The following is a 14,052-nucleotide window of genomic DNA, read 5'->3' as shown; positions in this document are numbered from 1 at the left end:
GGGACCCCCGATCACTGCATCTCGGATCATGGGTCAGCGTTTGAGTCGATTCAGTTCAAGCGTTTCATGCACCTTTATGGCATTGAGCTGCACTACTCCACTGTATACAGACCCGAAGGCAACGGCCTCATAGAAACAAGCAATGGAACTTTGGTCTCAACGCTTCGCAAACTGTGTGCAATCGAATCTTCAACGTGGGAATCAAAGCTCCAGGAGGCAGCATTTGCCGTCAACATGACAGTGAATTCCAGCACAGGCTTCGCCCCTTTCGAACTTTTGTTTGGGTATATTCCAAAGATCCCCTTGCAACAGCACCGCCCCGTCCAGCAGTCTTCACTCATGGTACGTATCCTGGACCTATCGTCCCAACGAAGCGAGGCAGCTTCTAACTCTGAAGCAGCTCAGACATCACGCAAGCAAATCTACGACAGAACCCATCGTCCACATAACTACTGCATTAGAGACTTTGTATGGGTTCGTCGCCAAGAGCCTGGTTGAAACGAAAAGCTCGCCCAACGATTCAAAGGAATTTACCAACTAGTGGAACAGCTTACAGACACTACATTCAAGGCCCTCCGTGTGTCTCCCAGCAGCACACGCATTCTGAATCACCCAAGGATTGTCCACTTGTCACAAATCAAGCGTTATGTTCCGCCTATATCACCAGTGGATCACATGGTCTCCATCCAGCCTGTGGATGAGCAGAGCTCCAGCACTCCTAGCGAACAAACGAGCGACGCACTACCTGGTGCCTCTCCAGGGCTTCATCTACCCTCTTCGGACCGTCCAGTGCGTCAGCGCAGTTTCTGGCATTTCTTGCTATATTTTTGAACCTTTGCACTGTGCCAGTGCCACCAAGAGGACTTTGTCTATTCGGAGAAGGGTGGGATGTGAGCGTAGTACCCCCCGCTTACCATTGGCGGCGCCCCGGTGCCAAGCCTCGCCCTCTCCCCCGCTGCTGGCCAGAGTGTTCTCCTGCTTTGCCTCGCGTGCGGACGCACGCTCTCCCGTTCGTCAATAAACCAGTTATCATTATGTAGCCACAGTGACTCTAGCCTTATTCACCTTCATCCCTTCATCATTCTCATACTCACTCCATTTCTCATCATCACCCCACCCTCACAGTATAAAGAAATCATAACGTTGTTAATGCTGCTGCGGTTGCGAACGCTTGATTAGCTGAGTAAGATAAAATTATTGTAGCCAATTGTAAGGCTCCTTGTTGCACTGAAACATGCCACCGTTCTTTGTGCGTAGCATACGGAAATACATCTATGGACTTCAAATAACGAAAACTGTGTGTATCCGGTTAAAAAGGGTCAAAACTTCGGCAGCCTAACTGTTAAAACTTTATTGTTTTTAAGTATTATGAAGTATTAAGCATCAGTTAACAGCTAACTGAGTGCTAAAGCACTGTGTCGGAATCCCTACTGCCGCCGCTGCTCATACCAAATCGACATCAACTACGCAGATCAGCAAAAAACTATGCTTATCAAAATTTGCACCACCAATTATATGCTCTTAATGCAAACATTAATGCAGCTGCAAACGTTTTATTAACTGACGTATCACAATTCAACACTTCCGTACTTCGAGAGCTCGAAGTCTGGCCGCCGCGAACGTATTGTGGTCACGAGGCTATAACGAGCATGATAACGAGGCTCTTGCGTCACTGCCGTTGGCATTGCTCACAGCGCCACCAGAGCTGGCAAAAGGGCGCTCTACTTCACACGCACCCCTTTCCCTATTCGTTATTTGAAGTCCAGAGATGTATTTCCGTATGCTACGCACAAAGGACGGTGGCATGTTTCAGTGCAACAAGGAGCCTTACAATAATTTTATCTTACTCAGCTAATAAAGTGTTCGCAACCGCACCCCTTTCCCGTATTTCCCGCTGTTTCCCACCATGCTTCCCAATAGAGCAGTGACGTCATCGGAGAAATGCGTCCAAGGCGCGCTCAAGTGTCCCCGACACAATGGCTAGGCTAGTCCTTCTACTCATCGAAGCTAATCCGTCTATTGGGGGCTGCATTGGAAACAACACTTGTCCCTTCTGATTGGGGCATTCTCGAAAGAGTCAAAACTGGCGAATTCAGCAATCTCTCAGACGATAGCGATGAAGATGAGCAAGATGCCATCAACAACTACCAGGATAGTAACCGTTACGCCGTGGTTACGCTTTCGTCATCGTGTTCAGTACCTTCTCGGTACAGATCACTGTAGCGGAAAGGACCGCTTAGTAGTTGCAACGTGTGTTGCAGAAATATTGTGCTATTGGGAGCTACACCCCATTTCACAATAAAGCGAATCAATCACCCGCAAAAATTCCAGAAGAATGGCGATTAACTGCAAGAAACATCATGGACGTTCACGCGACTTTACTCTTGGCGTGATGAAAGGAAACTTTGATATGACGTCCGTTGGTCCCTACCATGTTATCACCACAGTTTGAGATTGCACCTTTCTTCCCTTTTCTTGGTTTCTGGGGCTTATTTGAGCAGTTACTCAACACCTCCAAGCTAAGGAGAAGGCCTGCGCCCTACGTCACACAAGAAGGCCTACTACAATAGTGGATGCTGCTACGATGTAAATGAAAGAGTGAAGGAGAAGAAATCTCGAAGCAGATCGCAAAGCCAGACAGGTCTCCATAGGACACGTAAGCATGCAGGCCTGATGCTATCTAGGTGGTGGTGGTTTACCAACCACCTTTTGTGTCGAAGGTCACTCTGCTGCCACCTCTAGCTGTCACCTCCCCTTCTCAAAATGAGCGCTCTTCCGCTTTCTGCTCGTTTCTTTCGTTATTATTTATTTTATTTTTTTTTAGGGGAGGGGTGTTGGTAATCGACAAAGCTTCTTGATGGTGGCGAAAAGAGACTCTAACAGGCAAAATTTTGAATTAAGCATTGGAATGTCCTCATGATGAGGCCAAGAACAAACTGAAGTGTATGATACAGTGATAACGAAGTAGCAATGTGCAAGTAACAAAGCGAAGTGCAGTTAACGGATTCGTTTTTGTAGCTTATAGAGTATAATTTCTTTTCATCATAATTAGGCTTCTGACTTTTCGGATTTATCCGATAAACTCCCTCCGATGTTTTTTGTAAAAAATTGGATTTATCCAATGAACTCCGATTTTTCCAACGCCCACGTGGCGGCGTTACGGTTTTTGCCGTTTCCTTCTTCCTTTGTCTTCTCCTCCACGCCTACTTTTTGACTTCAAACTGATCTACAGCCAAAAAAATGGGTCACAAGTGGTAGCTTCCTACAGGGTCGCTGGACACATAAATGGCCCAAAAGGAGGATAGTACACACACTTGGCTCATCTGTTCTATGCATTCTCGACCCTAGTGATCGTACTTGATCCCGGGCACTGGGCTAGTTTGGAACAGAACAGTTCCGTGTTTGTCACAAGTGCTACTCATTTTGAGCCTGGGCACCATTTACAAGTTGTGTGAATACGTTTGTTTGTACTTCAATACCTTTTCGTAGTAAAACATCAACGCGCTACATCGTGTGGTCTCAGCTACTTTTACACTTCTTTCCTTTCATGGTCTCTGTAATGACTGCTCCGAAATACTCCGAATCATTCGTTCATTTTTCAGACTTTTTAATCCTCCGAGAAACTCTGAATTTCAGAAAAGCTGAGAACTCCGATAAACACCCTCCGAATTTTCCAAGATGAAAACTGCAAAACTTGGAACCCTAATCATAAATAGCTAATTAGCTATTGGGAGGGTGCAGTGAATTATAGGCTGCGTTCCAGAACTCAACCGGATCGACCCGAGAGTAGGGGGTAGCTACTCTCCGCGTTCCAAAACCTACTCGATGACGTCGCGACCCCCGTTCCAAAAGCGGGTAGCCTACTCGAGAGTAGACACTGCGGAGTCTACCGAGAGAGTACTCCGGAGAGATCGACTCGATCTACTCCGGCCGGACGCAGGGTAGCAAGAGTTGTGACGTCACTACTGTCGTCTGCTACGCTGAGTTTTGAAAAAAATGGCGGAAGCGCGACAGTTTCAGTGCGGTTTGTGCGACATGCTTTTTTTACCAGAGCAGCATGCACGTGAACACGTGTATTATACGCATGAGCTCGTCGCACGTGAAGGTAAGTTTTTAAACGTTTTGGATTTGTCTCGTGACCACCACCACTTACGGCACTACTTTAAAGCAGTCAGTTACGTAAGTCTCGTATTACCCTACATTTAATTCACAAAAGATTATGCACTCCAGCAGAGAACCGCTCACTAGCATCAACACCATCCCAGCTAGCAAAGCGAAGTTTCAGCGAGAGGCGCCGACACCTGGGCACATGACGCGACAACCAGACTCATAGCGGCATGCAAGCCGCAGGTTGAAAAGGAGGGCGCCATCCCGAAATCATTTTGGAATGAGTATGCTGTTAATGACCAATTTCTGCGTAGCTGCACTAGGTCCTGAATGTCCGCGTTACAGGGTCTCTTCTGCTCTTCAAAGAGATGGATACATCCACACAGGAATGCAGTGCTTCAACAAGTGGAAAAACACTACAAAGAAGTGAAAGACCACAACGCTCAAAGTGGAAACAGCAGGCAAGTTTGTACCTTGAAACGGAGGTCATATACCGGTAAAAATTAACATTCAGGTGCACCCTTTTCTCCCTGCAGAAAAACGTGGGAATTCCTAGATGCTGTGGACGAAGTGTTTCATAAAAAGCCAGAAATTGTCCCACCAGCCATTGCAAGTACGTCATCAGGACTCGTCGTAAATAGGGAACGTGAAGTAACTGAAGACGCATGCAGACCACCTACCAAGAAGTCCAAACGAAACAGTTTCGATGAAGAGAGAATGGCACTTCTGGAACGAAGGGTTCATGCGATGGAAGACTTTAACAAGTTGTTTAAGGCAGTGTCTAGAGGCGAGGTTTTGATGGGAGTTTCGTGGATACAATGTTGTTGAAGAATGTGCAAAAACACGGCACACACGGCACAGTGAGGACTTGTTTGCAATGCAGACCCTGCATTGCAAAAATGATTTCGTTTTACACTCACTCACATGCGCATTACAATTTTTTTGTTTGTAAGCTATAACCTGCAGGTGATGCAGTTTCTGTGTGTTTTCTTGTGGGAATCCGAACCAAATGTACAATAAAAGCATGGCAGTGTCCAATAAGCGACTTTTAACAAAATGACAAGGGTCATAAATGAAGCACAGTATCTGCACTCCTCTAAAATGGTAAGGTGAAACATGATTTTGTATTCTCTTGCATTGAGTTTAGTATATTGCTTTCATGAGTGATCTGTATCATAACACAGGAGCAGGCACCAATTTCCCTTCTGGTCTTGTCAAGGAGTTTGCTTGAAATAGTCAGTACAAACCTGGAATAGCCAGTGAATTTGAAGGGTGCAGTTCGGTAGACACACTGACAATATTATATATATTACATATTTACAAGATACTCTTAATGTAGTTTCGTTTTGCTACACCACTGCTCTCACTTCCTTCATACAGTTCGTCAGCACTGTCTGGCACTTCATCAACAGTAACGACTTCGAAGTCGTCACCCCACATCAAACATGCGTTGTGCAAGATGCAGGCGCACATGATGAGTGAGACAATAATGTCTGGCTTCCTTGTCTCGAGGTAAAGGAGCCTCCTAAAGCGCCCTTTTAAAAGCCCGAATGCCCTCTCGATTGCCACTCTGGTCTTGGCATGCTTTTTGTTGTACTTCACATGCTGTGGCGTGAGGTTCCCAGTATTCCTATATGGCGTCATGAGATTTTCACTCAGAGGGAAGGCTGCATCACCGACGAGATGGCTCCCGAAAGGGAATGTCTCTGCACTGATGTTCGTAAAGAAATCAGAGCGGCGGTACACCCTCGCATCATGGACGGATCCAGCTTCTCCAGCTGTACAGTGAAGAAACTTTACTTCACCATCACAGATGGCCTGTAAAATTACAGAATGAACACCTTTCCTATTGATGTAGGAAAGGTGGTCTTTCTTTGGAGCCTTTATCTCAATATGGCATCCATCAATAGCTCCAATGGTGCCCGGGAATCCTGCCTTCGTCCTGAAGCCTTCAATTGTGCGACGTGCATCATCTCCTTGTGGCCAGGTAACAAAGGCTGCAGCATGGCCCATCACAGCGACCGCAGTGCGATGCACAATACGGCATGCTGTAGATTTTGACATGCCGAACCTGTCCGCAATAGAGCTGAAAATGAGAATATGTTACAATGAAACCTAGCAGGTTTGAGGATCTGGCTCTCACCGGAAGCACTCCAGGTTGGCCAGGCACCAGAGGAGGACCAAGACCTACTTCCCCAGCTCTATCTCAGGCCGTCCCATGGAAAAGTGGGCGTCCCTCGACAACATAGCCACCAATTTCTCGACTGATGACCTTTGAAGCCTGAAGTGGCTTTTGAAGTCATCCAGGCTCAGTGTTGGCACAATGTTCTCTGCGTACCCAAATATCTTGGGATGGGACCTGTAGAAAATCAAATACAGTCGACCCCCGTTTATCCGGACGGTGCTGTTCCCGGCGAAATCGTCCGGATACCGGGGCATCCGGATAAATGAAACGATCGAATAGAAGCGTCCTACAGAGCAATGTTTAATTAAAACACAGAAATCTCGTCAATGACAGCTGTTACATAGTAGAGTAGGCACTCGATTCCTGCAAACTTTTGCTAATTGCATAGAGTTGAGCCACGCCGTTGCGCTGCTCAAACAATTTCGGAGCCTTGTTTCTCACCGGCGTCATCGGCACCGTCTTGCTGCACATCATCGGAGGCAACAGCAGCAATCACACCGTCATCAGTCATGGCTGCACACGCGTCATCATCCTTATCAACGTCAACGTAGTCAGAAACCGCAGCATCATCTACGGCAGTCGCAGTGAGCCTCTGCATCAGGGATCGCAGCTCAGCTAGGGGAATGTCTTCGTCGGCCAACGGGCCGTAAGCAGCAGGGCCTCGGGTTAGAGTTTTCCCCTCTAGAACCGGACAGTTACTCGAGATATTTCCAAATGATTCGACTGGTCAACGTGACCCAACGCACACAAATAGAAAAGGGGGTCATCGTGCACGGTTGTCTCCCCTACGGAGGAATGTAGGTTCCTAATGTGTGACGGGAATAACCCCAACACAGCGAAAAGGTGACGAAGCGGGGTCAGTGTCTCCTGTTACTCAAGGTAGTCCGGATAACTGAAGCTGGATTACAAGAATGTCCGACTTTCGTTCCCTGGAATTCTTGTCCGAGTCCGGAAGCTGAAGTCCGGATAAACGAGAACAAAATACATGAAGGAAAATCCGTTCCCGTGCCTTTTGTCCGGATACCGCGGGATCCGGATAAATGAAGTCCGGATAAACGGGGGTCGACTGTACTTCATTAGTGAGGACCCAAGCACGACCAACATTTATCGTACTACAAAATTATATAACACAACTTATATTGTACACAAACCTTACCCTAGTTTCGGTAGTTATCGGTAACTCGTGATCGCAACGAATGCGAATGTCACACCCAGTACGTTACTTGAGTGAACAGTTGAACGAAATCAAATAACTCAGGGAAAAGGTGCCTACGCCAGGAATCGAATTCTTGGGAGTTGGACGCTTACGTGTTAGGCTTACGTTACTGATAAAGTAGATAAATGCAGGCGAGCTGGTGGAGGAACTCCATATATACCTACATACCCAAAACTCATCGATTTTTGCGGTATACGCTTACGTTACGTGAGCCTTGCAGTTGAGCTCGCTTTGTTTCAACCAAAAATTAAAACCAGCTTACCTCAGAGTCACTTTACTGCTGCTCGATTCACTGTCGTCATCGTCGAAGAAAAATTGTGCTGCATGCAGCAGAATATGTTCAAAAGCGTCGTCGTCGTCTGCCACGATTGCTCTCGCCATGTTCGCGTCCGACTACTCGCGCCCGTTCCACAACCTACCCGAGGGTTACCCTACCCCCATGGTCACGTGGCACAACTCTGTCACGTGACCAACTCCTACTCAAGGGTTAGTTGTGGAACGCACCCATAGTTCTTCACTACGAAGAGTTGCCACCCTTCGTAGTGAAAAATACCGGCTGAGGGAGAGAAGGTGGTATAGAGAGAAAGGGGAAATGCTCGCGGGAAAGGGAAAGTGGGTGAGGGGTGGATGAAGACACACAGAGACAGAGAGATAATACGAGGAAACATAAGTTCCTGTGTGTGGCTGGATCATTGATGTTAGAAATTGCTACAGGCATGAACGATACACTGGATCGTATTGGAACAACCGGATTGCTATTTACTCTGAAAAATGCGTCGATGCGCACCATGGAGGAAGGAAACACAAGGAGCGGCCCCTCCGACAGTTTTCTATCGGGACGAGCGTAGCCGGCCTCGCATTGCATTCTGGGATGCTCCTGTCTACCACGTGACCGCTCACGTGACCCTCCAGACAGCATGGCTCCAGCAAAGCAGACGACGCGAGCTGTAGTTGTGTTGCAGTTCATGTGGCAGTATTACGTTGAACGCGTGCTTGCACTTTATTTTTGTGTGTTACGAATGTTTACTGTTCTATTAGAAGACCAGTCACAGTGTGCAGAACGCAAAAGGAGTACGCGGGACCGGAAACATCACGTGTGGCAACAGTTACTTCCAACGTATGTACTTTTCTTGACTAAGTGGTTAAGAATGCCGTTCCATTAATCAGATTTGTACAACAACTGAAGATATGAAATGAATCTGCGGCAGAGTTTGAGGTCCCAAATGAACAATTCAAGATGACTCGAAGACACACGGGCGACTAAAGCAAGTTACCGTGTACTTACGAACAAAACGCGTTCCCGTGACAGAGCTGATTTCAGTTCAACGAGAGCCGCAGCCGGGACAGGAACACATTACCATACGTCGTTTCTACAACGGTGCTCACATGTTCACAATAAATTACTTCCAAGAAGCAAAATCATACGGAGAGCAGCGCGAGAAACAAAGCCTTGCAAAACCGAAACTTTAGAGGGGATCACGTGGTGGACAGGAAGCAATGGCGATTTTGACCCGAGCGACCGCTAGAGGGTGGCTACGCTAGTCTGGAGGGAAGAGCCGCTCCTTGTGTTTCCTTCCTCCATGATGCGCACAAACCCTTCTTTGCAGGAGGAGATCTCATGATGGTTGTATACGGCCTAAGTTCTATCTGGCTCGACATAACCACCAATAGCTTTGCACAACCACTGATCTTGTCCCCTCCGAACACAAGACTTGATGAATAACAATGATAATAATAATAATAATACCTTTATTAATGTGCCCAAGAACAGCCGAAGCCTTGGTGTTGGCGCACGCAGACAATGCAGTATTTACAAATATATACACATATACAGGGTGTCCCAGAAAACGTGTCATTGAATTATAATAAAAAAACTACACCACCTAGAGTCATGCGGTCAATGGCATTTGTTCTTACTGGGTTTTTGCCACCTCCTCATGTGACTGTTGTGTAACGTAAGTTTAATTAAGTAAATTTTTGCGAGCTGAAGTCGGAAATTTGCCTAGTAAAGGTCACTTTTTACCCCACCAATGTGAAGAGAGAGCGACCAAACTGAGAGCGATTGCGCTGAAAAAGTCATCGCGCGCTATGGTCCGGTGCTCCGAAAAACATGAAATTCGGCTATTTTTTCCGATGGGATAGCTCGTGAATATCACTGTGAATTATCATGGATTTGAGTGAATTCGGCACGCTCTTCATATTGGTGGGGTAAAAAAGTGACCTTTACTTGTCAAATTTCCGAGTTCAGTTCGCAAATATTTACATAATTAAGCTTGGAGTACATGACATTCACATTAGGAGGTGGCAAAAACCTAATAAGAACAAATGCTGTTGACCGCATGATTCTAGGTGGCGTAGTTTTTTAATTATAATTCAATGACACGTTTTCTGGGACACTGTATATACATACATACAGGGTGTTTCAAAAAACGTGCCATTCGGACTTTATAAAAAAACGGGGCGACGGAAAAATACGGGGTAAACGGCACTTGTGTGGCAACTGAATTTACCATCTTGCAAAAATATTTTCATTTGATTTTAATTAAAATAAATTGAATTTCTTTAATTGAACTCCAAAATTTCCCAAGTCAACCTAACGTTTTTTTTACAGAATTTGAGAGCCCGTAGCGAACTTAGTCAGATCCACCACGAAATCCGCTCGATATTGCAAATGGAACTGCCCCAAAAAACTCCCGAAATTGAGGCTTCAAAGTCTCGGGTATTCAACGGCGCACCAAATCAGTCGCCAAGATGCACAGAGAGCAGCACATGCTCCTGCCCCCATGAAAGATAGAAGGTCGAAAAAAATGAGGGTGGGAAAAAAGAGGCGGAATCATTTTTGTTTGCTGCTTATCAACGTATGGTGCAATGTCAACCGCCTTGTTATCGGCACGTCTTGTGCTGCACGCCGGTTCGGCGATAAATTGTACTAGCTTCGTGGGGGCAGGAGCATGTCAGGCTCTTCGCGCGTCTTTGCGAGTGATTTTGTGTCGATGAAAATATTTTTACAAGATGGCAAATTCAGTTGCCACACAAGTGCCGTTTACCCCGTATTTTTCCGTCGCCCCGTTTTTTTTATAAAATCCGAATGACACGTTTTTTGAAACACCCTGTATAGTGGTACATACAATACAGACATGGAGATATACAGTACATAGTACTAAAAGGGAAAAAAAACTGTACAACTTCATGTGTTACTGAGTGAACGCAAGAGGAGAGTTTTAAAAACGTTTGAATGGGAGGTAAAGATATCAACAGAGGGGTGAATTGCGTTTGTCATTTGTTGAATACGTACGATCGGATTTGCAGGCATATGGTGGGATAAGTACAATATATTCGTGTGTTGGGTTACATTGACAGGTACGGCGATATGAAGCTGATGTAATATAGATGGGGTATCGAGAAAACTGTGTAAGATCTTATAACAGAGCATAATATCATGAAAACGGCGTCGCGTTGAGAGTGGTTGGAGGTTAAGAAATGACATTATCTCAGTATAGACATACATTCTAAAGTGAGGGCTTTTTCTTAAGAATACGCTATGTACAATGTGTAGAAATTTCTTCTGGACAGATTCAATCCGTGACGAGTCAGTGCAGGAAAGAGAGTTCCACACTGGAGACGCGTATTCCAGTCGCGGTAAAATTAAGGAACGAAACAGGTGAAGAAATACAGAGTGTGTGGAAAAGATTTTGCATGTATATGTGAGCAAGTCAAGAATTTTGAGAGCGTACGTAAGAGACATGATCATGAAAACGCAGCTGGGAGTCGAAAATGACCCCCAAATCCTTCAGTACATCGACACGCTTGATGGCATCGGAACACATGTATATATGTATTGCATATTATGTTAGTTTTTCTTGAGTAAGTCACATGTTTCGTCTTCAATGGATTAATAGTCATCCCATTTTTAGAGCACCATTCAATTACAGAAGAACCGTCAGTTTGTAGCTTGTGAACGTCATTTGGGTCGTGGATAACTTTAAATATCTTCACGTCATCGGCGTACTGAAGAACATGAGAATGACGAATATGCCTAGCTAAGTCATTAATAAATACATTGAAAAGGAGCAGCCCCAGAATTGAGCCTTGAGGTGAACACCTGAACGGGGAAAGTAAGGAGAAGAAAAGGCGCCGTGCACCTTTACGACACAGCATCTGTTACTCAGAAACGAAAGGAAGAAAGCAATGAGGGCGTTTCCGAGACCAGTCATATGAAGTTTGTGTAGTATGGTCCATCATGTCAAATGACTTTGAAATGTCGAAATAAATTGAATCTACTTGTCCTCGTTCTGAGACACAAGGAGCCACGACGGACATAAACGATACAAGATTGGTGACAGTGAATCTGCCTGGCATAAAACCATGTTGTTGTTCACATATCTGCGACTTGAGAAAAGAAAACGTGCGATCATAGATTACCTGCTCAAACACCTTTGAAAACGAGCACAGTAGACTGACAGGACGATAGTTTGACACATTTAAAGGATCGCCAGACTTGTGGACTGGTACGACAACCGAAGTTTTCCAGCAGGTGGGGAACACAGTCTCGTAGAGACAGGTTGAATACATATATGAAGGAGGACGGGTGCAAGGAGGTCACCGTAGGCTTTAACGAATACTGCAGGAATTTTGTCGGCCCCTGGGGTCAAAGTAGGTTTTAGCTTCCGAATAGCTGCGATGACCTCCTCGTGGGGCACTGCTATACAACGAAGGTGATAAGATGCGTTCGACACGGAGCTCGAATTCGCAATTGGCTGTGCATTACCGCGTTTATATATTGAAGAAAAATGTGTAGCGAAGAGCTGAGACATCGAGGTTGGGTTAGAAGATACCCCACCATTAGTGTTCAAAGCGCATAGACTGTTTTCGTTTTTGGAAAGACGCATGTGTTTCCAAAATTGTTTAGGATTGCTCTTGAGATCCATTTCAATGGATTTGATGCGATTAGCATAGTCACGTGATTGTGCCTGCTTAAAGAGTGTCCAGTAGTGAGCAAATAGTATGTGTGTTATGGAGTTATGCTTTTTGAATTGCCGGTGGTGGAATTTTTCCTTCTTTAGGTAAGACCTGGTCTCCTTCGAGAACCAGGTAGGGTATCTATGAACTTTATGTATGGCCCGAGTGTGGACAAAGGAACTTATACCTGAATGAACAATATCCGTAAATAAAACAGCAGCACTGTTCGCATCAGTGGCATTGAATACGGGTTCAAAATTAGCAGCTGTGAGATGATGATATAGACCAACGTAATCACCTCGACGAAGCTCGAAAGTATCGGATGCTACATGACGATTACGGAAAGAAAGTAAGCACGGACACTGCAAAAGGGGGGTGATATTTGTCTGGCGGAATCAACGGGGAAGCAGGCCTAACAGATGTAAAGTTGGCCAAGCGGACGAAACAAAGATCAAGGAATTGTCCCCTATGGTTGGGGACAGTGAACTTGGGAGAGCGACATGAAATCGGCAAAGTCACGAAGACAGTTTACACCGTTTAAACCAGAAGACGGTTGGGGAACGGCAGGGGAAAGTTGTTGAGCTTCGAAATGAGGTAGATTGAAATCACCTAACATCAAGATGTCACAGTGTCTGTCAAGTAATGGCTCCAGGGACAGAAGGTACTGGGAGAGTTCTGACGGATTAAACAATGGTGGGAAGTAGTGAACACCCACAATTAAGTTGGGGTCATTGAGGCGATGAATTTCTATACATACCGACTCAGGGTATTGCTCCAAGTCGCACCGACGTATAACTTTGTAGGCATTTGACACTGCAATTAGGCACCCACCGCCACGTGCAGTCGCTTTCCCAGGAACAACACGATCTGAACGGTGCACACTATGGCAATCGGGAAAATAGGCGCTGTTCGGGATAGAGTCATTTAACCAGGTTTCAGAAAGACAAATGATGTCGTATTCGCACTCACACACAGCAGAGACAAAGCTCGAACTCTACGTACGCAAACCACGCACGTTTTGGTAGTAGAGACTTGCCCACTCATTCTTGACTGCCATCCGTGGGAGCATGTTGGTCGGAACTGTGGATCATGCTGCTGTGGAGCCGACCCCTAAACTGCTTGACTAAGCAGCCAGAGGGCCACACCGCAGGATCGTGAAGGATGTCGAAAGCAGCGTCGTCAGTTGAGATGTGGAACGAGGCGTAGGTTTCGAAACGTGATTTTAACTTAGTGCACTTGATAGATGAGGAGTCAGTTTTCTGTGCGACGAATGCAGTGATGTCGTCTACAGTTGTCGCAGGAAGGAGCTTGGTGACGAATAGTGCCTTGTTGGCGCGGCGCGGTTCCACGGCACGGAGGCCTTCGGAAATCGACGTGCTGAAGAAAGCTCTGGGCTGAGGTGTACGTACGTTGGGCATTCCAATCGGCGACATCTCACCGTTAGAAAGACTTGGTGAAGATGTGTTACCTACAGGTAGTTTAGCGGCCTGTGCCACGAACGTGACTCCCGGCATTCGAGTCAAATCCTTAGATGGGGCCGAAGTAGGGAGGGAGGCCGGTTGCGATGGCGCCACATTTGCACAAA

General features: G+C 46.0%; 1 pseudogene; it reads right to left on the bottom strand.

Annotated features, from left to right (window-relative positions):
* Window positions 1-5,424: 5,424 nt before the first annotated feature.
* On the bottom strand, window positions 5,425-7,889 carry LOC135395802 (putative nuclease HARBI1; annotated as a pseudogene).
* Between the last annotated feature and the right edge of the window lie 6,163 nt (window positions 7,890-14,052).

Source organism: Ornithodoros turicata, chromosome 5 (assembly GCF_037126465.1).
Source record: "Ornithodoros turicata isolate Travis chromosome 5, ASM3712646v1, whole genome shotgun sequence".
NCBI classification, from domain to species: domain Eukaryota; kingdom Metazoa; phylum Arthropoda; class Arachnida; order Ixodida; family Argasidae; genus Ornithodoros; species Ornithodoros turicata.
Note: the sequence above shows the minus strand (reverse complement) of the source record. Positions and strands in the feature narration are given on the sequence as shown.